Source organism: Bubalus kerabau, chromosome 11, assembly GCF_029407905.1.
Source record: "Bubalus kerabau isolate K-KA32 ecotype Philippines breed swamp buffalo chromosome 11, PCC_UOA_SB_1v2, whole genome shotgun sequence".
NCBI lineage: Eukaryota > Metazoa > Chordata > Mammalia > Artiodactyla > Bovidae > Bubalus > Bubalus kerabau.
Window position 1 is genome coordinate 21,664,234 of NC_073634.1, and position 21,943 is coordinate 21,686,176.

General features: G+C 38.7%; 1 long non-coding RNA gene across 1 annotated transcript; it reads right to left on the reverse strand.

Annotated features, from left to right (window-relative positions):
- Positions 1–6,637: 6,637 nt before the first annotated feature.
- LOC129622368 (uncharacterized) lies at positions 6,638–21,580 on the reverse strand. The gene is made up of 3 exons (XR_008699931.1): positions 21,437–21,580; positions 20,819–20,896; positions 6,638–6,756 (listed from the first exon to the last, which is right to left on the reverse strand). It is a non-coding gene; the product is annotated as an uncharacterized LOC129622368 (long non-coding RNA).
- Positions 21,581–21,943: the final 363 nt, after the last annotated feature.

Sequence of the window (21,943 nt, forward strand, 5' to 3'; positions counted from 1 at the left end):
TGAAACAGCTGGGAGATGATTCTGACTTTGTTCCCTATTCGTCTCCTTACCCAAATGACCAACGAACTTTTCCAAAGCACACCACTTTCTGAGTAGGTTCCCACCATAATGACAAAACTCAAAAATCCCAAAGCCCCAGAGGGTAAAGCAAGGTTAAGAGAAGTGACAACACTCTCATTGTGAGCCTGGCTCAACAGAGTTGCTTTTAGAATTTAGGAGCGAGACATGCTCAACTTGTTATGAGTTGCTGTGATGATGCATAATTAGATGGTGATTTAACACAGAACTAAAAAAAAAGAAATGACAGTAATCATGGGGGGAAGGAAGAAAAGCAGTTAAACGAGCCGAAGTACCTGGCATTTTTGTGATGTGTATCGGTTAGTAATTTGTCAGATGGTAACAATAGAGGTAATTTCACAAATAACAGGAGTTCATCAATTCACAATAGCAGTCCCTGGTATTTAAGATGGAAGAAAAGGAACTGTATTTGGCTTATCAACTTTAAAGAAATAGTTATCAGATTTAGACCTAGCATAGCAATTACAAAGTGAAATGGAGAACTGGTTGTTGATCAGAAGATTCAAAGCTGTACAAATCTGACTTTGGATGACTTCTAAGGTAGACAATTGCTTGGGAGAGATTTCACAAAATTAAAGAAAGGTTAATAATGGTTTTTAATGGATAGAACAGAAATACATGAGACATGGGCTTGATCCCTGGGTCAGGAAGATCTCCCGAAAGAGGAAATGGCAACCTACTCCAGTATTCTTGCCTGGAAAATCCCCATGGATAGAGGAGCCTGGTGGGCTACAGTCCATAGAGTTGCCGAGAGTCAGACATGATTGAAGCAACTTAGCACACATGCACGCATGCACATTGCTTCCCATCACCTTTGAACTTTCTTTGGCTGCTATATTTCTCTCTGGTTTCACCTGCCACCCCTCAAAGGCATCTGAAGTTTAAGCCATGGGTAGCCCACACATTATCCTATCCCCAAGGAGCTTATCTTTTCCACACCTGTGCACATGATTCTTCCTAACTGAAATACCCTATCTCTTTGTTCCACACAGTTAGCAATTTATCCCCTAGTGTTACATTCAAATACTTCCCACAGGACACTCATCTGACTTGTCTCCTCAAACCCTGCAAGGCTCATGCACTGTTGCCCTGAATTCCATTCCACACCAATATATTAATCACTCCTGATCATAATAATTGGTTTGCATACAAGGTTTTGCTTGGTTTTGCTACAAGGGCAAGGTTTGCATTTCTTTACTATTTACCCCTTCCTATAAACATCACAGATATTCAACAAATGTTGATAAACAAATAACTGAATGAACAGTAGATGTAAAGCATGAACAGTGAGAAAGATATATACTGAATCTCCTTTCCTCAGTACCTAGGAAATGCACAAAATAGGAGAGTCTATAAATTGCTCCTAGTCTAAGCATTGCTTCTAACTCAAGTAATAATTTTAAAAATCTAAGAAAATATTGACTCAAAATATCCCTGCAACTACAATGAATTAAAAATAGGAGAGACAGAGAAACATATAAAATATGACTTATTTAAATCTGGAATTTGAAAATATTCAGATGATACCCCAAGATAAAATGAAAGTAGCAAAGTAATCCTAGCTAGAGTTTTCCTTTTTTCTTTGTTATTCAGCTGTATGACAATATATCATACATATCCAATTAAGAGTTGCTATAATTTAGGGGGGAAAATCTCAAATGGCTTAAAACACATAAATATGAGACTTTCACCGTTCTATTTTTCTAAACCTCAAAACATTTTTTATCTTTTTGTTGATTCACAAACCTGGACAGTCTCCCAGGTGAAACCTGAAACTAGCCCCCATACAAGGAGGGCAAGGAGAAATGAAAAAGACACAGCACTTCAGATTGGTAGATGGCAGTATTAATAAACAGGGAACTTACATGGCTTGTCTTGGGGGACAGTGGGATGGATAGATCATTGAACCTGCCCACCAGAATCTCAAAGGTTAGAGGCCTTAACTGGGCTCAATCACATATACTATTCAGACAGTCTTAACAGTACTCTCAAGGCTGCATCCTTGAAAACAATTCCCACTGCAGGAAAAAAAGTGGATTCTAAGGATAGGGGGTAAAGAGCTCCCAGTTACCTGGGTCCAGATCAAAGATCAATGGGTACCCATATCTTCTCAATGATAATTTCAATATTCCTGTAAACCAACACCACCTTGAGTTTCTCAAGGAAAACATAATGAGATGGAAACATAAGAACCTTTGTAAATAAAAATCAAAATACAAAATAATATAAATAAACTTCTTACCTTTTAAAAAGTCATAAACTAGTATGTTTACTTGAAGAGGAAAGGATATCTTATGGTGCCACTATCCTTCCTTCACTATAGGAAGTACAACTTACAATTTATCAATATGGGCCATACAGAAAGATAAACAATCCTACACTGATGCAAAATGATTATGCAAATAGAAAAGCTTTTAAATTATTGACCAAAATCTTTCAACATAAGATAATTGGCTTTTTCCCTTTGCCTAAGTCATCTACACTCAAGTAACTGTGTTTCAGTTTTTTCATCTTAGTCATAACCTGTTTATCTTTTCAGGTTCCCTTTTAAGTATCACCATACTCTTTATACTCATTTAACCCCAGTGGAATGATGGGATGATTACCCAGGTGAATAAGTTTTGGATCAAAGAAATAATTTAACACTTCTTACAGTAAAGTGAGCAAGATTTTAGAGGATGGGTTGAGAGAGAACACAGATTACTCGAATAAGGAGCTGAAACTCCAGAGATTCCTTATACACGCAATAGGAAGTGCATAAAATTCACAGTCTCATAGAATAAACTGACAGCTTCCTGGTGCAGTAAAATGGCATTATACCACATTTACTATAACCAAGTTTCTTTTTTTTTAATAAGGACAGAAAACTACAGCAGGGAAATTATAATGTAAGAAGATAAAATGTTTTATGTGCCATAACCCAGAAAGTACAATTTATCCCAGATTTCAGTACACAAAATGAATACTTTATATTATTTATAGGGCTTAGATAAGTACCAAGGCAAGATCTTTACAGTACTTTATGATACTAAGGAAAGTACTATGAGTGCTTATGTTCCACCCAAAACAAGATCAAGCAAACATTACCAAACTAGCTTTGGTCTCTGAGGAGTGTATTGTTTTTTCTGCTATTTGCAACAAGTATATCATGGACACTTTCTGTAGCATATGCCCTGCTGCTGCTGCTGCTAAGTTGCTTCAGTCGTGTCCGACTCTGTGCGACCCCATAGACAGCAGCCCACCAGGCTTCCCCATCCCTGGGATTCTCCAGGCAAGAACACTGGAGTGGGTTGCCATTTCCTTTTCCAATGCATGAAAGTGAAAAGTGAAAGTGAAGTCGTTCAGTCATGTCCGACTCTTCACGACCCCATGGACTGCAGCCTACCAGGCTCCTCCATCCATGGGATTTTCCAGGCAAAAGTACTGGAGTGGGGTGCCATTGCCTTCTCTGAGCATATGCCCACAATTCCCTAATTCTTCTCAACCCATTCCACTCACATGGGCCCCACTGGATGTGCTATGTTCTTACATAGTAACTGTTGATAGTCCAAGGATAGCCACCTGAGCAAGTTGGGCCCCTGAACACATTCCCTTGGATGTTTAAACTTGGCACCCAAGCGAGAGCCAAAGCACTCTCAGGAGACAGAAACTGTCAGTGCCATGTTTTCATCCACGTGGGAATAGCTGCCATGATAAGAGAGATTAACAAATGTTAAATATACAAAAGAGACAGTCCTTCGTTGTCTCCAAGGAGGAAAACCACAGGACAGGATTTATCTATGTAGGTCACTAGCTTTCAGATCTAAAGACAACAACAGTGGCCTTCTTTTAGGATCATCCCGTTCCTCTATCATAGCACCTGCATTCATCCTGTTGTGGTAGTCAGGAACCTGGAAGTTCCTTAGACCTCCTTTTTTTCTAATTTCCTGTACCCAATCCAATTAACCATAGATTATAATGATCTTTGGAGTCAAATGTCATCTCTATTGCTACCACTCTGATCAAGCCGGTCTATTTCTTCTTGACTTCAACAATAATCTCCTAACTAGTTTCCCTCAACCAGTTAGCAAAACTGAACCCCACACTCATTATATTAACCACACACAGCCAAAGTGAGCTTTCCAAAGTATATACCCAAAATTATGAGACCTTCTGCCTGTACCTTATCACTGTATCTAAAAGTCACCAGTGGCATCTTGTTCCAATAATGTAAAGAAAAGAAAATCTTTAATGTAGCCTACAAAATGCTAATTTTCTGAACCCTACCTACCTATTGGCACCATCATGCCCATCAACTTCACACTGCCCAATTCTACAGATACTAAGGAAATATTTCTAACAATCAGCCTTTCCAGATGAGGTAGCTATTGTTTTTTTAGCTTTTCTAGCTCCTTTTGCTTCAAAGAATCATTTAGCCTGACCAGTACGACTGACTTAAAATGATCCTCCAGTCCTGGTAACAACCTCTATCCATCAAAAGGAGAAAGGATTTATAAATAAATCCACAGTGGAATGTTATAGTGAAGTAAAACTGATTAAATTACAGCTACATGCTGCAATATGAAGTCTTAATATAATGTGAGTAAAAAAACTGAGTTCTAGAAGGCTATTTAGGAAACAGTCTGTTTAATTTTAAAAATATTAATAATTATATCTAATATTATATATTTTAGGCCTCCATATTTATTTGCTAAAATTTTTTAAGGTAAAGAAAACAATATGAACTATCAAAACTTGGTCACTTTGAAGGATAAAGAAAACAAGGGGTGGTATAAATAAAGACCATATAGAGATTGAATGAATATCAGTATTCTAGTTCACATATATTTATACCATCTCTATCACATGTATTTATTATATTATTTAAAAGTAAATACATGGGTTTCATTTCTGGCAGGAGAACATGAAGAGCTACATGGATTCACCCCTCCCTAACTCCCAGAGAAACTGGTAGAAAATTATGTAAAAAGAACAACATTTAAAGTTGCTGGAAATGGACCGAAGAGCATACAGCAAATAAATTAATATCTAGTTCATATATCTGATGAGAGGTTAATATTCAAACTAAGTAAGGAATTCATATAACTCAATATCAAAAAATGGTAATAACCTGATTAAAAATGAGCAAAAGACTTGCATAGACACGTCTCTAAAGAAGATATAAAAGTGGCCAACAGGTATGAAAAGATGCTCAACATCACTAATCACCAGGGATATGTGAATGAAAACCTCAATAAGATATCACCTCACACCTGTTAGAATTGCTATTATCAAAAAAACAACAAAAGACAAAAAATGGTGAGAATATGGAGGAATTGGAGTTCTTGTACATCATTGGTGAGAATGTGAAATGGTACAGCCGCTATTAAAAAAGAGTATGGAGGTTCCTCAAAAAGTTAAAAAGAGAACTAACATATGAGTCAGAAATTCCACTTCTGGGTGTAGAGTCAAAAGAACTGAAATAAGTACTTTCAAAAGATACTTGCACTCTCATGTTTATTGTAGCATATTCAGAGTAGCCAAGATAGTTCAGTTCAGTTCAGCACTCAGCTGTGTCCGACTCTTTGTGACCCCATGAACCACAGCACGCCAGGCCTCCCTGTCCATCACCAAATCCCAGAGTCTACCCAAACTCATGTCCATTGAGTCAGTGATGCCATCCAGCCATCTCATCCTCTATTGTCCCCTTCTCCTCCTGCCCTCAATCTTTCCCAACATCAGGGTCTTTTCAAGTGAGTCAGCTCTCCCCATCAGGTGGCCAAAGTATTGGAGTTTCAGCTTCAACATCCAATGAACACCCAGGACTGATCTCCCCATCAGGTGGCCAAAGTATTGGAGTTTCAGCTTCAACATCCAATGAACACCCAGGACTGATCTTTAGAATGGACTGGTTGAATCTCCTTGTGGTCCAAGGGACTCTCAAGAGTCTTCTCCAACACCACACTTCAAAAGCATCAATTCTTCTGCACTCAGCTTTCTTCACAGTCCAACTCTCACAACCATACATGACTACTGGAAAAACCATATCCTTGACTAGATGGACCTTTGTTGACAAAGTAATGTCTCTGCTTTTTAATATACTGTCTAGGTTGGTTATAACTTTCCTTCCAAGGAGTAAGCATCTTTTCATTTCATGGCCTGCAATCACCATCTGCAGTGATTTTGGAGCCAAAAAAAAATAAAGTCAGCCACTGTTTCCCCATCTATTTGCCATGAAGTGATGGGACCAGATGCAATGATCTTCGTTTTCTGAATGTTGAGCTTTAAGCCAACTTTTTCACTCTCCTCTTTCACTTTCATCAAGAGGCTCTTTAGTTCCTCTTCACTTTCTGCATAAGGGTGGTGTCATCTGCATATCTGAGGTTATTGATATTTCTTCCGGCAATCAGCTTGTGCTTCTTCCAGCCCAGAGTTTCTCATAATGTACTCTGCATATAAGTTAAATAAGCAGGGTGACAATATACAGCCTTGACGTACTCCTTTTCCTATTTGGAACCAGTCTATTGTTCCATGTCCAGTTCTAACTGTTGCTTCCTGATCTGCATACAGGTTTCTCAAGAGGTAGGTCAGGTGGTCTGGTATTCCCATCTCTTTCAGAATTTTCCACAGTTTATTGTGATCCACACAGTCAAAGGCTTTGGCATAGTCAATAAAGCAGATAGGAAATATCCTAAATGTCTGACAATTGGGAAGAGGAGAAAGAAAATGTGGTATATTTATACAATGGACTATTATTCAGCCTTTAAAAAGAGGAAATTCTCCCACATGGAACAACTTAGATAAACCTGGAAGACATTATAGTGAAAAAAGTGAAAAAAGACAGTCACATAATGATAAATACTACATGATTTCACTTAACAAAGAGTCAGATTCTCGGAAGCAGAGAAAGAGGTGGGGGGATGGGAAGCAGCTGTTCATCGGGTATAAAGTTTCACTTGTGCAAGATGAATAGTTCTAGCAAGCTGCTCCACAAGAGGGCCTATGCTGCCGCTAAGTCGCTTCAGTCGTGTCCGATTCTATGCGACCCTATAGACGGCAAACCACCAGGCTTCCCATCCCTGGGATTCTCCAGGCAAGAACACTGGAGTGGGTTGCCATTTCCTTCTCCTAGAGGGCCTATAACCAACAATAATATATTGTAAACTTTAAAACTTAAGAGGATACATTTCATGCTGAATGTTCTGAACCCCAGTTTAAAAAAAAAGAAAGAAAGAAAAGAAATAAATTTAAGGATAAGTTCAAGAACTGGGAGGGAAAAAATAAGATAAAGCCAATTTAATCTCTAAGGGCATTTGCTGAATACAGGCGCACTTGAGTTTTTTTTTTTTTTTTTTTTTTTTTTTTTTCCCCAAGGACTTTAAGAGAGCTGAGACAGAAGTTCACCAAAAGATGGGGAGACTCTGTATAAAGAAGAGCCTTCAATTAAAATAAATAAATTTATATTTAAAGAAGAGCCTTCAGACCTCAGAAAAAGAGTGAAGTAGAAATGTCTGTCTGTTCCCACTCATGGCTCCAAACAATAGCAAGTTAAACCACCCATCTTGAACCTTGGCTTTGGGTGAAGAAGAACAAAGAGAAAAATTTCCTGGAAAATTCTCAACCAAAATCAGCCCTTGTATGAGTTCCTAGTCTAAATCCATTCTTCCTGGATAATCCAAAACTCCTCAAGCCAAGAATTTAAATTCAAGTGGTGTCAGACTTGAGGCTTTTAAAGAGCACAAAATATAAAGTAATTGTGCTTAATATATCTAAGGAAATTTTTTGTTTTGAAAGCATGAACAAGTATGAACAAAAAACAAAAGAAATAAACAATGAGATTTTAAAATAAAATTTCAATAAAAGAAAAATTCAGTAACTGAAATCTAAAACAATAGATAATGGATAGGTTTTAATAACATATTTGACATAGCTGGAGAGATAGTTACTGCATTGGGAGATGAGTAATAATACACAAACAAATAATGTTTAAATACTTGCTTACTATTTCAAATACTTTAAAAGTCTTAATTCATTTAATCATCAAAACAATCCTACAAGATGGGCACCATTAATTTTCACATTTTCAGATAAAAAAGAGGCATAGATTAAATAAAGTACCTGATATCACAAAACTAATGTCTGGAAGAGCCACCACCCAAACAAGTGTAAAAGATTCCAGAAAAATCATTTAGCCTACCTTCAAAATTATTACCTTAAACCCTTAGGTTAATTGATAAGAATTAGCTTGTGAGTCTGTTTTATATTTTAAATCATATTCTAAAAGAATAGCTTGGGTATAATTATTCATTGTTTTTAAATTTACAATTATCAATTAGGTTATTTTTCTAGATAAGGAAAAACTTGAATGGCATTGGAGAGATCTGATCATTGAGACCTTAAAGCTATAATCCATTCAGCACATATCTTATGCATATATTATATGTTAAAATTTATTCATAAAAAGATATGAAATAAAATCAAAATATTAACATATCAATAAAAATGTCAAGACCAAGAAAATCTAAATTAGGGTAAAAGTCCAAGACTCAAGAGAGAGGGAGAAGCTTCTAGGAGGAGTCACTTTGAACAGAGTCATGGAGAATACATGGACCAGTAGTAGCCACATTACCAGAATAAATAGAGTAAACACTGTAAACCCTCCTCTTAATCATATATGCCAATGTGTTATGGGGGTTGTTTTTAGTCTTATTTAGAGATTTTTTTCCAAACTTTTTGATGCCATTTTTAAGTTGTTTCTCACTGACCCCTGATAGCTGGTTTCCCCATTTTAAGCATCACGCTGGTTATATCAAGTTTGCTTTTCTGAGAGTCTTTACGGAATCAGTTATGACAATATCATTTCTCTGATTTAATATGCTTCTCAAAATATGTTTTTCTGTATTTTTAGTACATTTCACCATTGTTTATTATCCAGGGGAAAACCAATTCTAAAGTTACTTTATACAAAATTGTCTGGTTTTTGGAACTCAATACATTTTATAGTGCTTGAAACATTTCACTGTCCATCCTGGTCATTTTGCTTTCCTCAAAAATAAATTTATATTGATTCATGATGTACCATACTTTTCCATTATTCTAGCTAGACACATTTTCAGATTATTTCTCCAAAGTTTACTCTTTACAAAAGTATTAAATATAGCATAAGACGGGGTTTTACGATTTCATCAAAAAAAAGTTTTCATCTAAAGATGTAGTTTTGGGTTTTATTACAGTTAACATTCTAAATATTGTATGTGTAGATTTATGTCAAATTTCCCTATGAATTTTTTTTTAGAAATATTTACACACAAATGTTGGCAACTCGCAATTTTAAAATTGTAAAAAATATTTTTGAGGAAAAGAGGTATGTGTCACCTTACATCATCCTTAAATGGGGACTTGATAAAAATATACCAATTGGTGAATTAAGCTTTAAACTTAAAGATGAAGAACAAAGTGATAAGAATAAGAAAGAAATTATTTTTCCCCCAGGATATTAAATAATTTGACTTTAGGTCAGCCTTTTGGAACAGTCAGGAAAACCAAAATAAGAAATGAGATGCAACTGGCAGGAAGACAAAAAAGACAGTAAAAAAATGGCTCAGTGACTCCAGAGTAAGAAGAGGATAAAGGAACACATTGCCCCTTTATTACATGGAGAGAAAAGTAATAACAGAGGATAAAAAAAGCCACAGGTTTAAAATTGTTTTGTTGAGGATATTATTTTTTTCCAAATTGAGTCCAAACTTCACAGCTGAGAGGAGGGGATTAGAACGGCTAGCACATTGAAGAAACTCAAAATGCTTTCAGTACTGTGACTTCCTATCATACTTGTCATCTAAACACCACATTTTGCAGCATAACCATTTATTATGCTGTATTTATCTGATTGTCTCATGTACAAACATACATACACACAAACACCTATTTATTAGGATATTCTAATTAGACTGTAAACTTCTTGAGTGAAGAAACTCTTATACTTTCTTCATAAGGCCAGTTTCTAGCTTAGAATAAAGCAAATAATAGATAGTCTAAAAATATCTGTTACATTGAATTAGGATTAGTAAAATATCTGACGAAATTTATCAAAAGTGTCTTTCAAGGGGAGCTGACTTTCAAAAGAGTAAAATACAATACACGGTAGCAGCATGAATTTAATCTTGATTATTTAGATGACGCCTTAGATACTTATTTTCATTATGGTATGTGCTTCAGGTTTAACTTTTATGAATGTGAGGAAAAATGCAGAAATAGTAACAGAAATGTCTTTAATCAAAACATTATAGACAATCCAATTTGGATGGTCTGCATTGTTTTAAAATCTACATTCATTGTGTAGCTCACACAATTCGTGGACATTAAATGATTGAAAAGCAAGTATGTTAGTCACTCAGTTGTGTCCAGCTCTTTCCGACCCCATGGACTGTAGCCCACCAGGCACTTCTGTCCGTGGGGCTTTCACAATTCTTGAACATAAAATGATTGAAGCACAGAAACAAAAGCTGCTATATGCAAACAAAGATTTTAGCTGCATTCCACAAGAGCTGTGATGGCAACCATTTATTTTCAGCTTTGGTCCAACCTAGGAGAGCCTCTCCCCTCACCACATCCTCCCTAACCCCAGCCCAGGCAGGCAGAATGTTGACCAGGAGGAACTCAAGGACAGCCACCAGGGAGCTCAGATACAGAGAGAGATCTTTAGGATCTTGAAACCCAAACAGAAGTCACTAGCAGAGTGGTAGGTGCTGGAGGCCAGGAGATAACAGGAAGAAGGCATAGGAAAGAAAGAACTGCATCCCTTCAACAGGTAGTAAGCAGTATATTTACATTGTGAAATTTCAAGCTATTCTAGACCTAGAGAGTGGTCATTTGTTTGCAGTTAGAAATGAGGGCCCTGATATAGGGAAAGGAGAGCCCCATGAAATAAGACACTGAAGACAATCCTTAAAGTTACCTAAAACAAAGACACAAATTTGAACCCAAATTTGAACTTCAAAAGAGATGAAAATATAATTGCAATAGTATCATTTGTACATCATACATATAAACTGAAGTGGGGGTAGAATAAACTGAGCAAATACTTGTCTCAGATCCTGGCATTTTCTGTATATTTGATCCTGGGAACAGGAAACTAACCACTCTGAGTCTCAGTAGCACTTACTTGACACCTTGTGAAAATGGCCACACCAAGCAACTCGCAAGATCTTTGTTCCCGGACCAAGGATTGAACCCAGGCCCTCAGCAACAAAAGTGGGTAGTTCTAACCACTGGACCACCAGGGAATTCCTGAGATTATTTTAAAAGTCCATGCTCTGGCAGTAGCATCTATTTTTACTATTTCTTTCTTTTGTTGTTCTAGTTATTCTTCTTTTTAAAAAATGAATAGGACACTTTCATGATTCTCACTCTGTAGAGTCATTTCAATTATTTTCAAATAATGCTATGTTTACGTATCCAGAGTTAAAGAAACTCCTTCAGTCAAGGTCATGAATCGAAATGGATAAATAATGTCAGCTCTAGGAAGGAGGCCTTAAAAAGTCAGTGTTTGGTTGGTTTTTTCAGGGGGCAGGGCTCTAAAAAATAATGACAGGGGCTTTCACTATTTTTTAAACTTGTATTTTGATAATTATGAGTTCAGGAGGCAAGAGATGGTTGTTTTGCAGTGTAGCAAAATATTATTGTTTCACCACAATTTTTAGATCTGAGGGCACTGGGCATCAAAAAATCTTTGACATTTACCTACAGAGGGTTCAACATAAAGTATGTCACCACGCTATGTATGTAGTACATGCTATTTTGTCTTTAAAAGCAAAGGGAAAATACCATAGCTTTACCAATTTCACATAATCACATGTTAATTATTAAATGAAATCAGGTACTTTTTTTTCTTCAGATGCTACTGAGTGAAGCTAAACCCAGACTCTAAGGAAAACAGTATAATATAAATTACAGCAAAGCATTTAGGATCAGGATTTGACACTTTTAAGTCTCTCCCTGACACACCATCATCTAATACATGAAATTGCTGAATTGTTACTTTCCTTGACCCGGTACGACTTCAGAAGACATGATTACCAGGAACCCAGTGTCTCTATCACAAAGTATGAATGATTCACTTTTTAGAAAAAGGAGACTTGGAGGATCTGGAGTAGAGATGACAATCAGCATCGTTGAACTCCTCTCCCACCTCCATTCTATCCTCACCTGCTTCATCCTCATCCTCTGCCAGGAAGGAGTGATGTTGCTGCAATGAGTCATTGGGTTCAGTGCAGCAGCAACCCTAAATTCCAGGAAGAGGCTTTGTCTTCTTGATTCATTTGGACCAATGCTGCTAAGTCACTTCAGTCATGTCCGACTCTGTGTGACCCCACAGACGGCAGCCCACCAGGCTCCCCCATCCCTGGGATTCTCCAGGCAAGAACACTGGAGTGGGTTGCCATTTTTTCTCCAATGCATGAAAGTGAAAAGTGAAAGTGAAATCCATCAGTCGTGTCTGACTCTTAGCAACCCCATGGACTGCAGTCTACCAAGCTCCTCCGTCCATGGGATTTTCCAGGAAAGAGTACTGGAGTGGGGTGCCATTGCCTTCTCTGATTTGGACCAATATGTCTATCAAAAACAAAACCAAAAAATAAATTAACATAAGTTCCAAGAATTAAGACTAGACCACAGCTATAGTAAAGAAGAGTTCTGTTTTCCACTGTGTGTGCATGGACATGTTTCTTATTGGTGATTTCACTGCTCTGTCTGTGAGTACTATTCATTCAGACTAGCACAAGGCGTTCTACTCTGAGTTCAAATTTGTTTATACACAAAACACATATGTTCAGATTTATTTGTGATGTACGTCAATAAGCTTTATCAAAATGATCAGTTAAGTGCCAGTGATGTGATCACTTACTGCCTAGTTACATAATTTCAGCTATCCAAGGCAGAACTACCCTTTATGTTCCTCAAAATAGAATTGGCTACATTTTTTTAAATGTACCTATTTACAAAAAACAAAGAATATTTTTTTTAACCATACCAAGTGTGACTCATCAGAGAAAATAACCCTTGGTTTCAGAATTTCTCAAATCTAGCAACAGTATCCATGAAACCCTCCTAATGACTGGATTAAGAGTAAAACTTCATGCAAAAACAGAACTAAAATAACTTATGTCCATACTTGCCACAGATTTCTTGCAGAATGTTGAACCAAGATTTCCCCCGCAAATTATTCACTTGAGAAAGTTTAAACAATTGAGTGGACGCAACAATTGACAGAATGTTTTCTTCAAAATAAGTGATTGCCACCTGTAGCTCAGTGCCATTCCCATGGAAAGGCTTCAACAAATGCCCACTGATGGATGCGTATGTCTCACTTACACACTTCATTAGCAGTACCGACCCACATTCTTTCTACTATGACGCTTTAGTTAAATATGAAGTGTCAGTGTTTGTAATTGTGGTTTAAGTTTCAGTCAGTCAGCAAGTCAACAAACATTTATTAAGTTCCTGCTATTCATTCATTCAACAGATTGTACTCAATACTGACAATATGCCACATATATGCCTTATCTTGGGATATTCAACAGTGAATCCAATTGATAATTTCCTTTCCTTCCAGACAGTTGCAGACCACTAACGAGAGAGGGAAAATAAACAAGGAAGCAAATAAATAAGTAAGTAAATAAGACTGCTAAGTGCTTAGAATGGCGTAATGGGATAGACAGAGTTTGACTTAAAGGAGAGAGAAGACTTATTTAGAGAACCAAAGAAAGACTGGCTACTGAGATAAATGTAGCCATTCAAATAGAAAGAAAGATCCAGGCAAACAGAAGAGTTAAAGCATATAAACGGGAGTGGATTTAGTCATTTTGAGGAACAAAAACTGATGTGACTGAAACAAGAAGAATAAATATTTTGATTTTATCTTAATTGTAATGAGAAGACATTTGGGCAGTTTTTAAAACCAGATGTAGAGGGATGGTATAGGGAGGAAGGAGGGAGGAGGGTTCAGGATGGGGAACACATGTATACCTGTGGCGGATTCATTTTGATATATGGCAAAACCAATACAATATTGTAAAGTTAAAAAATAAAATAAAACTTAAAAAAGAATAATTAATTCAAACAATTTGTGTGGAAAATTTGCTCATTTTAAGGATGTAGTTCAATAAATTTGTCAAAAGTGAATAATCATATAACCATCACCCTACCAACATCATTAAAATATAGAAAATTCCCATCACTCCATAAAGTTACCGTGTAGTCAATCCCATCCCCACCATAAGCCACTGGGAATCATCATAACTTTGTCATGTAAATGAAATCACACAGGATACAGTGTGCCGTCTTTTGCTTCTGACATCTTCCACTTAGCACAATGCTTTTGAGATTCATTCACAAAGTTGCATGCTGATTTGAAACCCCAAATATCTGAGAAGCAATGTTCACTCAACAGTTCGATATACAGGTCTGGACTCAGGGAAAAGATCAGATCTACTGTCTCAAAATCGAGGTGATATTTAAAAGCGTGAGATTAGATGGTATCACCACATAGGAGAATGAGGGAGTGACGCCTGGGGCCCCGCAATGTTGAAAAGTGGTGAGGAAGCCAAGGAATTATAAAGAGAGATCTAGTGAAATGGGAAGGAAATAAGTGCTTATCCCAGAAGCCAAACTAAGGTATTTCAAGAAGAGAATGGTCAACTGTGTCAAATGTCAAGTAAGATGAGGTCTTATTATGGATTTAAAAATGTTGATTACCTTGATAAGAGCTATTTTAATGGCTCTGTGCCAGACATTGAAAATGCTTTGTATGACACAGTAAACAAAGCAGAAGTGATGTTCTCTCTTAGAATTTACTAATATGCATGCCTTCAGTTTGGTTCTTTTATATAGCTAGCTATTAATATATAGCTAGCTATTAATATATAGCTAGCTATTTAACAGAAGAGTTTAGAACTTAGAAGAAAATTGGAATTCTTTGATTCTTATTATTTGTTCTCTCAACAAAATTTTGATACAATGCACTAAAGAAGAATAAAACATTATAATGTTAATGCAATCATGAGGGAAGGATATCATTTCTTTATCTTATATAAAGGAAGAGATTTACCCCTTTGTAAATTAATAATTCAGTAAATGTTTGAAGACACAACAATTAGCCGCAGTAATTTGCATTTTATGCACTTTCATTAGTTCCCCAAGTCCTTTTCTGCTGTTTCCGTAATGAAAATGCCATCTTTCAAAGGTGAATGATTTTTTTTCTTTTGTATTTGCTTGGTAATGAGCTTTCTTTAATTAGCCATTGACTAATTTCACAGATTTCAAAGTAAACATAGCTGTTGCTGTTGAAAGACTAGCAAACTCATATAATATTAAGCTTGCTTCTTTAACTTGGTGCCCAAATTATTTCTCAACTACTGTTGCAGAAACCAGTAATCAAGAAACCAAACACCACACTTGGAGAGTTGGAGAACTCCGGTTTATTACACCTGACAGGCCCAGAGGAGTTAACACGCCAAGCTCTGAGCCCCAAACAAAGGGGTTACAGAGTTTCTATACATGGACAGGCATGATTAAGTGGGTTTGCGGGTTTGCAGGGGCTGGGCAAATGCAAAGAGCACCCTTGCATTTGCACCCTTGTGAGTGCAAACCCGCTCTCGGGGTGAGTGAGATAAACTCCAGTTCCTAGTATTGTAAGTCTCCACTTTCTGAGACTATGTGACCTACGTGATCCAGACTTTGTAAGGAGCAAGCTGAGTTACAGAGGCAGAAGGAGCAGGAGGTTATGTAAAATTTTAATATTTCCTCTTCATTCTCCCTTCTTGATGCTTCTATCACTCATTGTAGAAAGCATCATCTCATGTTTTGGTAGGACATTCAGAGCTCCCCATCGTTTAGGGGGCTATATTGAGCTATTACCATTTGTAACTTTATGGATTCAATCTGAGAGGTTATGAACTGGGTAATTGCATTGAGGATACAAAGGGCAAACAAGAGTGCCGCTGAGACCACGAAGAGAGGACCTGTTAAAGAGAGAAACCACGATAACCAGGTCCAGATATTGTTCCAATTATCCCAGGAATTAGCTAGTTTTTCTCTCCTTTTTATTATTTGTTCCCCTAGCTGTTGGGCCATGTCCCTGATTATTTCTGATGGTTTAAATAAAAGCAGCATTCTTTGGAGAAGGCAATGGCACCCCACTCCAGTACTCTTGCCTGGAAAATCCCATGGACAGAGGAGCCTGGTAGGCCACAGTCCCTGGGGTCGTGAAGAGTTGGACACGACTGAGCGACTTCCCTTTCACTTTTCACTTTCATGCATTGGAGAAGGAAATGGCAACCCACTCCAGTGTTCTTGCCTGGAGAATCCCAGGGACGGGGGAGCCTGGTGGGCTGCCGTCTATGGGGTCACACAGAGTCGGACACGACTGAAGTGACTTAGCAGCAGCGGCAGCAGCATTCTTCATTCAAGAAGAGGCAGAGTCTTCTCTTTTCAGCTGTCAGTAGGTCTAGCCCTCTCCTATTCTGTAAAACCACCTCAGCCAGGGAACCTAGTTGGTCCTGTAAGGCCACTAAAGATTTGGCTACTCTCTCAATGTCGTCTGTGAAGTCCTTGGATAATGTATAATGTATATAATGTATGTAATGTATATAATGTATATAGAAGGTGGTTGATGAAGCAATTCCTTCTATTCCCATACCTATCTCAGCCATAATTCACAGACCAACTAGTAGGGGTAGAAACTGGATGGCTCTTTTTGACCATGTATACGCTGCCAGAGGTACAGTGAGATCTGGCTGTTGGGGACAATATTCATCCGGGGAGTGAGGAAAGCTAAGGTGCAGATACCCATCCAGTTGACTGGTAGACATAAGTAAGCATCTGTCCCACAAACAAAGAAAAGGCCTTGAAGGGGGGCGGCCCCATACTGTGTTTGTGGGAGGATGAGTGGGCCACTCACCTTTTAAAGTTTGATTATGTTGGTCCCTGGCTAAATTGCCTAAGGTTCAGTTCCTCCATCATTTGTAAAGCATTCAGGAGCCTTTTGAGTCAATTCAATTGCCCTTAAGACTGGCCCTTGTAAGGGTGGCTCTATAGGAGTTCCCATGGCTGTTGCATTACTTAATGGTGCTGGTGTAACTGAGTACCGTGGAGCTCCTAAGCATAAGCAGAGCCAGCAGCCCCTGGCCAGCTGGGGGTGGTGTCATTGAGACGGCGATGAGTTGCACTGAGAACCTGGTGTGGACGGGGGCCTAAGGGGGGTTAACTCTGTAACCTGGGTCATGCCGTCAACAGGCAGAGCCTGATTCTTTAGAGCCAAGTTGGTCCGTGATTTCTCTTGTCTGCATTACTGTCCCTGCCAATGGCACCCCACTCCAGTACTCTTGCCTGGAAAATCCCATGGATGGAGGAGCCTGGTGGGCTACAGTCCATGGGGTCGCTAAGAGTGGGACACGACTGAGCGACTTCACTCTTACTTTTCACTTTTCTGCATTGGAGAAGGAAATGGCAACCCACTCCAGTGTTCTTGCCTGGAGAATCCCAGGGACGGGGGAGCCTGGTGGGCTGCCGTCTATGGGTTGCACAGAGTCAGACACGACTGAGACGACTTAGCAGCAGCAGCAGCAGCAGGCTTTCCATTTATTTGACAGACAGACACCAGTTCTGGGTTGTAACCTCTGCGTGGCATCTGGGGTAGACGGAGGCACAGGGGCATGATGGCAATGCCATGGTGTCGGGATGCCCCTCGGGGTTGGATCCTCTGGTGGGGGAACGGTAGCAGCAGCAGGCAGCATAACTAGAAAACATTTGTGGTGCCCAGGCCCCTGGACATACATCACATGGTTACGAAGGCAGTAGGTGACTGACCTATAGGACTGGCTATCTACACACTGTTCTAGCTGATGGTTAAGTATGCGATTTTAAGGGTTGACTGTAGTGTTGACAGGGGCTTGATGGATAAGGAACAGCACCATCTGTTACAGCAAGGGCACCAAAAGGCTGCAAAGATAACTGAACACTAGCAAAAGGTTTTCTCCCCATCTTTGGGTTGTCACGGCTATAGCAACTGAGCCTATCGTGAAGGGGGGTCAGCAGTGCTGGGAGTGATTTAGTTAGTAGGGAGAATCGATCTTAAGAGACATCTAATAAGAATGAGGCTTCCCACTACAGTGAGATAACACAGCTAACCACAGCTTCTGACCCAAATCCCAGTCCTGGGGTGTGACTGAAGCTAGTCCTGTAGTGTAGAGCACAGCAATAATACCAATCTGGGATAGAGGCCAGGGTTGACAATGAAATCCATTGGTATTTTGACAGCCAGATCCTCAAGCTTCCGTCATGTGTTGACCAGCCAGCTGCTGGAGCGCGACTGGAGCAAGGCTGAAGCATCCTCTAGCTTCTGCCATGTGCTGACTTCTAGTCAGCTTCCAGAGTGACTAGAGCAGGACTCAGCATCCTTCGTGGGTGAGGGCTATTGTTTTTGGAACCAGACCTTGAGGGGATTTTGGGGGTCCCAAACTGCTTTCCAGGTGTCCTCATCACAGGAAGCCACTACCTTTTTGATTCTGGTGTGGTGGATCCAAGGGATGACACCTGTAACTTTAACAGCAGTAGGGGTTGCCAGGACGAGCTGTCCAAACTGGCTAAAGTGGTTCTTTTTTCCAATATTTAACCCATACCTTGTCTCCTGGCTGATAGGGATGAACCCAACTTCCCAAAGGCATGGGTGTCCTTTCTAAGGTTTCTCAGGCTATATGGCAAAAGACTTTTCCAGGGCCTGGAGGTGTCAGGACATCTCTAGGTCAGCTGGTTGCTGGTGGTCTCCCTTGAGCTTTTTATCACTGGGGTAGTCTCCCATATAAGATCTCAAAGGGAGAATAGCCTGAGGACCTCAGGGTGCATTTACAGAGGGAGATGAGAGCCCACAGGATGAAAAGGCAGCTTGTTCTAGCGTGGTCTGGGTGTTGGTCAAGGGCTGTTCTTGTTGTACTACGACTTGGAGAAACAAACTTAACAATAAAATTAAAGATTTATGGCCCAAAGATTAATAGACGTAGGAAAGCTGCTGAGGGGCCAGCCAGGGGAACCAGGTCCAGACATTAGTGTTTCTCTAGGTATGAGAAGATGCAAGAATTTGGATTCATAAAAATCTTTACCTGAAAATATCTGACTATCTGAAGGCCTGGTTTGTTTGTTTGTTTGTTTGTTTGTTTTTTCTTTTTTTCCAGAGCACAGAGTGCCTTATTTTTTGTCTCCATCCTGAACTCCTTTCAAGGGGGTATTGAAGGTCAGCATCTTGTAGTGGTCATGATTTAATCTTTGTAGATTGGCAAGGGCCAACTTTCAGTCATCAGGGCCCCTTCACAGTCACGTATTTGACCATGTTCATTTCATGGTTATTGTGTCCCACAATGCTGGGAAGACTCATTCCCAAGTCTAACAAAGATTCCATTGACAGGCCACTCAATGTGTTGTCACTAGACCAGGCCTTGTAAGAAGCAAATGTCTCTGGACCATACCTGTCTTATTAGCCTCTTGGTCCAGGAAAATATTTCCTCTTGTTGCTTCTTCCCATATCTGCTGCTGCTGCTGCTGCTGCTGCTGCTGCTGCTAAGTCGCTTCAGTCGTGTCCGACTCTGTGCAACCCCACAGACAGCAGCCCACTAGGCTCCTCTGTACCTGGGATTCTCCAGGCAAGAACACTGGAGTGGATTGCCATTTCCTTCTCCAATGCATGAAAGTGAAAAGTGAAAGTGGAGTCGCTCAGTCATGCTGGACTTTTAGCGACCCCATGGACTGCAGGCTACCAGGCTCCTCCGTCCACGGGATTTTCCAGGCAAGAGTACTAGAGTTACATTATTACAATTATTGATCTCATATGGAACTGCATATCAGCATTTTATCACAGGCTCAGTCACACACTTGATAATGTAAGAAATAGTCTTCTGAAACAAGCTACATAGAAAATAATATAGCTAGCAATTATTAGTAAGGTCACAAGCAAGAATTTAAGTCAAGAATGTTCACTGGGTATAGCCTGGTACACCCCAGGTCATCTGATTCAATTAAATGATTATAGCGAAGTGTTCATCTCCTGGTTGTACATCATGGAGCATCTGACCTTTATCCAAAGATTGGTTAATGAGATAAGCTTTAGAAACAATCTTACAGTGTCCTTTTTAATAACTTAATTAAATATTTTAGCAATATAACATAACAAAGAACTATCTCAGAAGTGAGTCTCAGTAAACCAGACCTTAATTAACAAAACTAGAACTTAATATTCAGTGAAACATAATTTTTTTTTTCTTTTCGGAGAACTCACTGTGAGGGCATTAACACTGTAGCCAGGGAAGGCTTTAACGCATCAAATAAAATGAGGTCTGTCAGAGACCCGGGGAAAGCCAAGCAGCATCTTGGATTTCCCATAGCCCTGGCTGTTTGATTTTCAGCTGTTGTTTATCCATTTTTTATTTCCTAATTTAGGAGCAGACTATTGTCATGTTTTCAGGACATTGGGATAGCAAAAGTCTAACCGTGAGGGGTTATTTTTTGTTGTTGAAGCAGAATGAGCTTTGTCTACATGTACCATAATCTTAAATAATGTTTATTTACTTCACCAAAGTAACAAAATGATTTTAAAAACAAGTGTCAATCACTTAAAGGCAAAGAAATTCATAATCTGTTATCAAAAGCTGCATTCTAAGAAAACTTTATTCTCTAATCAGGGAAAAGACCAAATTCCAGTCTGGTACCAACTTACCGTTAATAACAATCGTTGCTTATCTGCTTAATCTTAGAAAGTCTTTTCCATAAATTTTGAAGAACTAGCAGTATTCTTCTGAAAGCATGAGAGTAAAACCATAGAAGACATGTTTAAAATCTGATTCTATTGCAATTGACAAATAAACCTGATCATAACACTTTAATATGATAACTAGAATTATAATTGACCATATTTTATCAGGGCATATCAAATCTATATGAATTTTACATAATTCTAGGATATCTATATTAGTAACATCAACCATACAGTATAACCTGAAAATATTCATCACCCCTTCAACATTACTTCTAATGTAATTTAACATGTACAATGACCCCTGGTAGCAGCATCCAAAGTTAGATAGAAGTCAAGTTATTTAGGAAGTTTTGTCAATAAATGTCAAAGGGTTTATAACCCTCAGTCAGGTAGGATCATATAAGTTACTATGAAATAATAGTTATTCACTTAGCCAAAGTTAACAAAAGATTTCAAAGGTAAATATAGAACAGATCAATTAAGAGGTAAAGAAACTTAAATCTATTATTAAAATCAGTTCAGCATCTGAAGAAAGCATGTCCTCTTAACAGAGAGAAAGGCCAAATTGTACCAACTTACTTTAAACTCATTTGCTACTGCTACAGCTAAGTCCCTCCAGTCGTGTCCGACTCTGTGCGACCCCATAGACGGCAGCCCGTCAGGCTCCCCCGTCCCTGGGATTCTCCAGGCAAGAACACTGGAGTGGGTTGCCATTTCCTTCTCCAATGCATGAAAGTGAAAAGTGAAAGGGAAGTCGCTCAGTTGTGTCCGACTCTTAGCGACCCCATAGACTGCAGCCCACCAGGCTCCTCTGTCCATGGGATTTTCCAGGCAAGAGTACTGGAGTGGGGTGCCATTGCCTTCTCCATAAACTCATTTAGGTAATATTAAATTTAGTCAGTCCTAACCATGCACAAAAGTTTTTTTCAGGGTCCACTTTCCACAAACTTTTGAATCACTTTCTATAACAGCCACCTGTAATTCAGACCTACTTTCTTTTTCCTTTATAAAATGTAATTTTATTTTTTATATTTTCTTTATTAAAAACATACATCCTACTTTCTTACTAGATTAGCAAACAAACGT